We start from the raw sequence: 5,828 nt of genomic DNA on the forward strand, positions 1-5,828 counted from the left end.
TTCTCCTTTTTTTTTTTTTTTTTCTTTGCTACAGCATGCATGTACTCACCAGAGAGACAGATGGAGGGGGAGAGGAGGAAGCACCCCATGGGGAATGGTCACGCTGCAATCCCTTCTCCTCCATCTCTCCCTCCTTTGGGGATTTTGGGCACACATATACACATACCTGGCACATTTCTCAAACCACCAGGTCCATAACCAACCAGGCCACAGGCCACAGAGCTGGCCCCTTTTCTTTCTTTTTTTTTTTTTTTCTTTTTTTTGGGGAGGTTTTTGCTATAGGGCACGTGCACTCGCCAGACAGACACAGAGAGACAGAAAGCGAGAAATCACCCCCCAGAGGCCCCCGGGGGGGGGATGGCCACACCGCAATCCCTTCTCTTCCATTCTCCTCACAAGATCTTGGACACTCATGCACATGCGCCAGGCGTGAGTCCAGCGACATAGCCATTATGCCAACTGCTGGTCCCCCTTTCCTTTTCTTTTTTAACTTTATTTCTTGAAAGAGAAAGAGAGAGAAGGATATTAGGTTGTTGGTAAAGTCATGACATGTTTTTTCTTTCCTTCTATTTTTTCTTTTTTTAAGAGCAAGATTTTTGCTATAGGGCACATGAACTTGCCAGAGAGACAGAGAGAGATGAAAAGCAAGAAATCACTGTCCTGGGGGATGGCCACGCTGCAATCCCTTCTCCTTTAGTCTCCTCTTGGGATTTTGGACACACATGCACATGTGCCTGGCATGAGTCTGAAGCCGCCAGGTCTGGGACTCAAACTGGGGTTGAATATGTGGGAGTTCAATGACATAACCATTACGCCATCTGCTGGTCCCCATGATGTATTTTTCTATGCAAAATTGCGTCATGACTTTTCCAACGACCCAATGGGTACCTTAAACAGTGTCTCACCACCATCTTTCCTTCTAGCCTGCCAGATTCAGAAAAACAAACAAAACAACAACAGCAAAAACACATTACACAGAACCGTCTTTTTTTTTTTTTTTAAGAGGTTTTTGCTATAGGGCGCATGCACTCGCCAGACAGACAGAGGGAGACAGAGAGACAGAAACCAAGAAATCACCTCCCAGGAGGGATGGCCATGCCGCAATCCTTTCTCCTCCATTCTCCTCTCGGGATCTTGGGCACGCACATACACGTGCCCGTCGTGAGTTTTAAGCCACCAGGTCTGGGACGCGAACCGCGGTCGACTATGTGGGAGTCCAGCGACATAGCCATTATGCTAACTGCTGGTCCCAGAACCGTCTTCTTTCATAAACAGGTTAGTAGACCATTGGTCATCTTAGCTCAAGGGCACTGGCTGGAAGAACTCAGACTGCTGGTGTGCATAGTGTTTGTGTTGTCAAGAGAAACAGTGTGTGTGTGTGTGTGTGTGTGTGTGTGTGTGTGTGAGAAAGAGAGAGAGAGAGAGAGAGAGAGCGCAAGCTATTCCTCAATGTCCTTAGGGGATCTGTTCTTTCTACTTTTTTAAAAAGAATTATTTTATTTAACTTTGTTTATTTAAATTTGACCAGAGAGGTACAGAGTGAGCGAGAGAGAGAAGGAAAGTGAGAACGCAAGCTGCCAGGTTCGGGACTCAGACTGTGGTCAGCCATGTGAGTCCAGTGCCCTTAACCACCATGCCACCTGCTGGCCCCTCTATTTTTTTTTAAGAGAGAGTTTTGCTATAGGGTGTTGTGCGCATAGAAGAGACAGAGAGACAGAAAGCAAGAAATCACCCCTCGGGGAGATGGCCACGTCGCAATCCCTTTTCTTCCATTCTCCTCTAGGGATTTTGGGCATACACACACATGTGCCCAGTGTGAGGTTTATTATTATTATTTTTGCTATAGGGCGCGTGCGCTTGCCAGACAGACAGAGAGAGACAGAGAGACAGAAAGTGAGAAATCACTCCCCAGGGGGGATGGCCACACCACAATCCCTTCTCTTCCATTCTCCTCTCGGGATCTTGGGCACGCATGTGCATGCACCCGGCGTGAGTTTTAAGCCGCCGGGTCTGGGATGCAAACCGCGGTCGACTACATGGGAGTCCAGCAACATAGCCATTACGCTAACTGCTGGTCCCCCCAGTGTGAGTTTTAAGCCACTGAGTCTAGGACTCGAACAAGTGGTCGACTGCATGGGCATCCAGCAACATAACCATCATGCCATCTGCTGGTCCCTCGAAATGAGTTTTAAGCCATCAGGTCCAGGACTCTGCAGATAACTTCATGGGAGTCTAGCAATGTAACCATTATGCCATCAGCTGGTCCCAGAGGATTGATTCTAGGAGCCCTGCGGATACCAAATCCATGGATGCTCAAATCCCTCCCTTGTATAAAATGGTGTAGGTTTTGTATATAACCCATGCACTTCATCTCTAAATGACTTTTAAGTGATCTTACCATCAGATATAAATGAAAAGAAAAATACATAAACTTCTTCAGCATTTTTCTTTCAGAGGATCATCTCCTCTCCTATTTGGTAACAATTGGTGGGGGCTGACTACATCCGTGGTGGGTTGAATCTGCAAATACAGAACCCACAGGTGTGGAAGATGTGTGTGCGTGTGTGTTTGCATGCATGTGTGCGTGTGCGTGCTGTGCTCATGCAGTTATGAAGTCCAAGAAGTCCCACGATCCACTGTCTGCAGAGAACCAGGCTAGCCAATGGTGTCAATTCCAGTGGGAGTCCGAAGGCCTGAGAACTGTGGGGTGGGGTAGGGCAGTGGTATAAGTCTGAGTCTGAAGGTTTGACAACCAGGACTGCCAGTGTCTGAGGGCAGGAGACAATGGATGTCCCCATTCAAACAGACGGAATGGACCTGTCCTTCCTTTGCTTTTTATTGTATTCAGGCCTTTTGAGGACTGGATAATGCCCACTCACATTGGTGAGGGTGATCTTCATTCCGTCTAGTGATTTAAATGCTAATAATCTCTTCTGGAATCACCAGAAATAATGTACCAACTATCTGGGTATCTCAGAGCCCAGGAAAGGTGACACGCAAGTTAACCATCACATTGCTCCTCTTTGCTTTCTGCAGTGTCCTACGAGAGAAGAACTCAAGCAAGAATCAGCCAGTTGGTAAGCAAAGGTGGGAGGAACTGGATCTCTGCTAAGGGATTTGTCTAAACTTGTGGTCTGTAGTCTAAAATAACCAGACTCCGGACACTTGTCATTTTGCAGAGTGGGAAAAGCTAACGCTTTGTGCTCCTGGCACTCAGAGCATTTCTCAAAAGTTCCATACATTTCTTTTTTTCTTTTTCTTTTTCTTTTTTCTTTTTTCTCTTTTCTTTCTTTTCTTTCTTTTCTTTTCTTTTCTTTTCTTTTCTTTTCTTTTCTTTTCTTTTCTTTCTTTCTTTTTTTTTTTTTCCCGAGAGTTTTTTGCTATAGGGCGTGTGCACTCGCCAGAAAGACAGAGAGAGAGACAGAGAGACAGAAAGCGAGAAATCACCCCTCAGGGGGGATGGCCACACCGCAATCCCTTCTCCTCCATTCTCCTCTCGGGATCTTGGGCACGCACGCACACGCGCCGGGTGTGAGTTTAAGCCACCAGGTCCGGGACTCAAACCGTGGCTCCATGGGAGTCCAGCGACATAGCCATTACACTAACTGCTCATCCCCCATACAACATTTCTGAGACGATGCAAGGCAACCTCACTACAAACATCCCTTTGAAGATGTCGGCTGCAGTAGCGCACTGCCAAGATGCTGCTACTCAGGAGGCAGGGCCACAGGGAAGGCCCTTTTTTATTTTCTGGCCCACCTTCAAAGATAGGCATGGTGTAGTCCCACCTGTTTGGCAGGATGAGGAAGGAGGATCCAGTAAGATCCCTCCTTAAAAAAAAGAAAAATAAATAAACAATGTTATCACACCCAAGCTATTGATTCAGATGGCTTCCAGATCATATCCTTTTGTTGAGAGAGAGAGGGTGGGGCTGCTCAGAGTCAGAAAGATAAACAAGGAGGTTCCACATATTTCAAAACAGTAACTAAATGATTTGGGAGTGCGAGTAGGTTCTCAAGGAACTGAATGGAGAACTGCGGAAGAACCCCGGTAGCAGGCTTGAAGCTTCTGTCTTTAGAAGGCTCTGCCTGCAAGATTGACCCTCGGCTGACATCAGGAAACTTGGGTTTGGGAAATGTTTCCACCAATCCCTAATGCACAGGTCAAATTTATAATAATAATAATAATAACAAATAAAATGAAATAAATAAAATTTTTTTAAAAAAGAAAGTTTGATGGAGAATAGAACATCTACTCTCAAAGTACCTGTCCACAGGGGACTTTTTTTTTTTTTTTTTTTAGTTTTACTATGGGGCATGCAAGCTCACTAGAGAGAGACAGACAGAGAGAGAGAGAGAGAGAGAGAGAGAGGGAAAGTGAGAAGGCACTCCCCAGGGAGGTTGGCCTCACCACAATCCCTTCTTCATTCCCTTCTTAGAATAGAATTTTGGGCATATGTGTCTGGTTTTTTTTTTTTTCCAAGCCACCAGGTCCAGGACTTGAACTGCATAGTTAGCCATTTGGGATCCAGCAACTCTAACCATCCCACCACTGGCTGGCCCAGTGACTTAATGTTTACAGAGGGAAATATACTAAATCTATAGTGAAGAAATCTGGGAAATGCCACCTTAACCGAGTAATCAAAGTTATTTTCATGAGCAATGGTACAAATGGATATTATGGGCCTCCTGCACCTTAACCCTGGTGGCCAGAAGAGGAAATGGAGACAGTTCTCCCTGTTCCCTTGTGGAAAAGTCCTCTGCATCATCATCCCACACTGGGCCAAAGCTGTCTCCTGACAGGGAGGGGTAGGAATTTCTGTAGGTTCAAAAGATTCAGGGTCAAAACCTTCAGAGTTATCTGCTCCGTGGTTCCAAGTCCTGGGCTTTCCTACCTAGGGTTCTGACTTTGGACAGCAGACTTTGGGCACTCATGCACCAGCTTGATTTTCAAGCCACTGGAGTCAGGACTCAAACCACACAGTTGGCCGTGTGGGATCCAACTACCCTAACCACCATACCCCTGGTTGGGCCTTGAGATGGATTTAGAAGAGCAAAAGATTTGGGGGGGGGCGGGGGCAGATGAAGACTTGTGAAAGGAAAAGCATTGGGAAAGAGGAGCTGCCAGACCGTGATGCAAACCTGGTGACATCTCTGGCAACCCACTGGGGAGCTCTGGAGCAAAGATCACCTGGTAGAAGGGTCCTGCACTGGACTGAAATGGCCCAGCTGCCTAGGAAGAGCAACACCTCAGCTGTCCTCACCTTGCTGGCTCGTCGGCTGGAACTGTGCCAAACTGGCTCAGGAGCTAAAGCAGACTGAGGGAACGGCTGAGAGGTGTTACCTAGCAGCTCGCTATAGTGAGCAGCAAGTTCCTACTCAAAGGGTCATCTGCGAGGCATGCCTCTATGTACCACAGGGCAGTGAACTCAGACTCTCGCTCTCTTTCTTTCTCTTTCTCTCTCTATATATTCCCTGAGAATGTATTAACCCTGGTGTCCAGAAGAGAAAATGGAGGCAGCTCTCCCTGTTCCCTTGGTGGAGAAGTCCTCTGTATTGTCATCCCACACCACGTCAGAGCTGTCTCGTAACAGAGGGGTTGGAATTTCTACAAGTGCGCACTCTGCGTGTGCGTGTGTGTGCGTGCTGTGGGAAGCTGCACACCAGCGAGTCTGCCGAGGTTTCTCAGAGAGCAAACAATTACCATGATTGGTTCCCTTCCAAAAACCTGACCTTCGAAACCTTGCTCTGATTGGCCACTAGAATCCCTCAAATTTGCATATCTGGCACCTCATGATTGGTCCAAAAGCAACCAATCATAACCCACCG

The 5,828-nt window shown here is 46.9% G+C and overlaps 1 long non-coding RNA gene across 1 annotated transcript in view; it reads left to right on the top strand.

The window, feature by feature from the left end:
* LOC106736353 (uncharacterized) overlaps positions 1 to 5,828 on the top strand; it is a 48,748-nt gene that overhangs the window by 26,227 nt on the left and 16,693 nt on the right. The window contains exon 2 of the long non-coding RNA XR_001371385.2: positions 3,037 to 3,077. This is a non-coding gene — a long non-coding RNA (uncharacterized LOC106736353). The remainder of the gene's footprint in view (positions 1 to 3,036; positions 3,078 to 5,828) is intronic.

Source organism: Tupaia chinensis, unplaced genomic scaffold (assembly GCF_000334495.1).
Source record: "Tupaia chinensis unplaced genomic scaffold, TupChi_1.0 Scaffold138910_1, whole genome shotgun sequence".
NCBI classification, from domain to species: domain Eukaryota; kingdom Metazoa; phylum Chordata; class Mammalia; order Scandentia; family Tupaiidae; genus Tupaia; species Tupaia belangeri.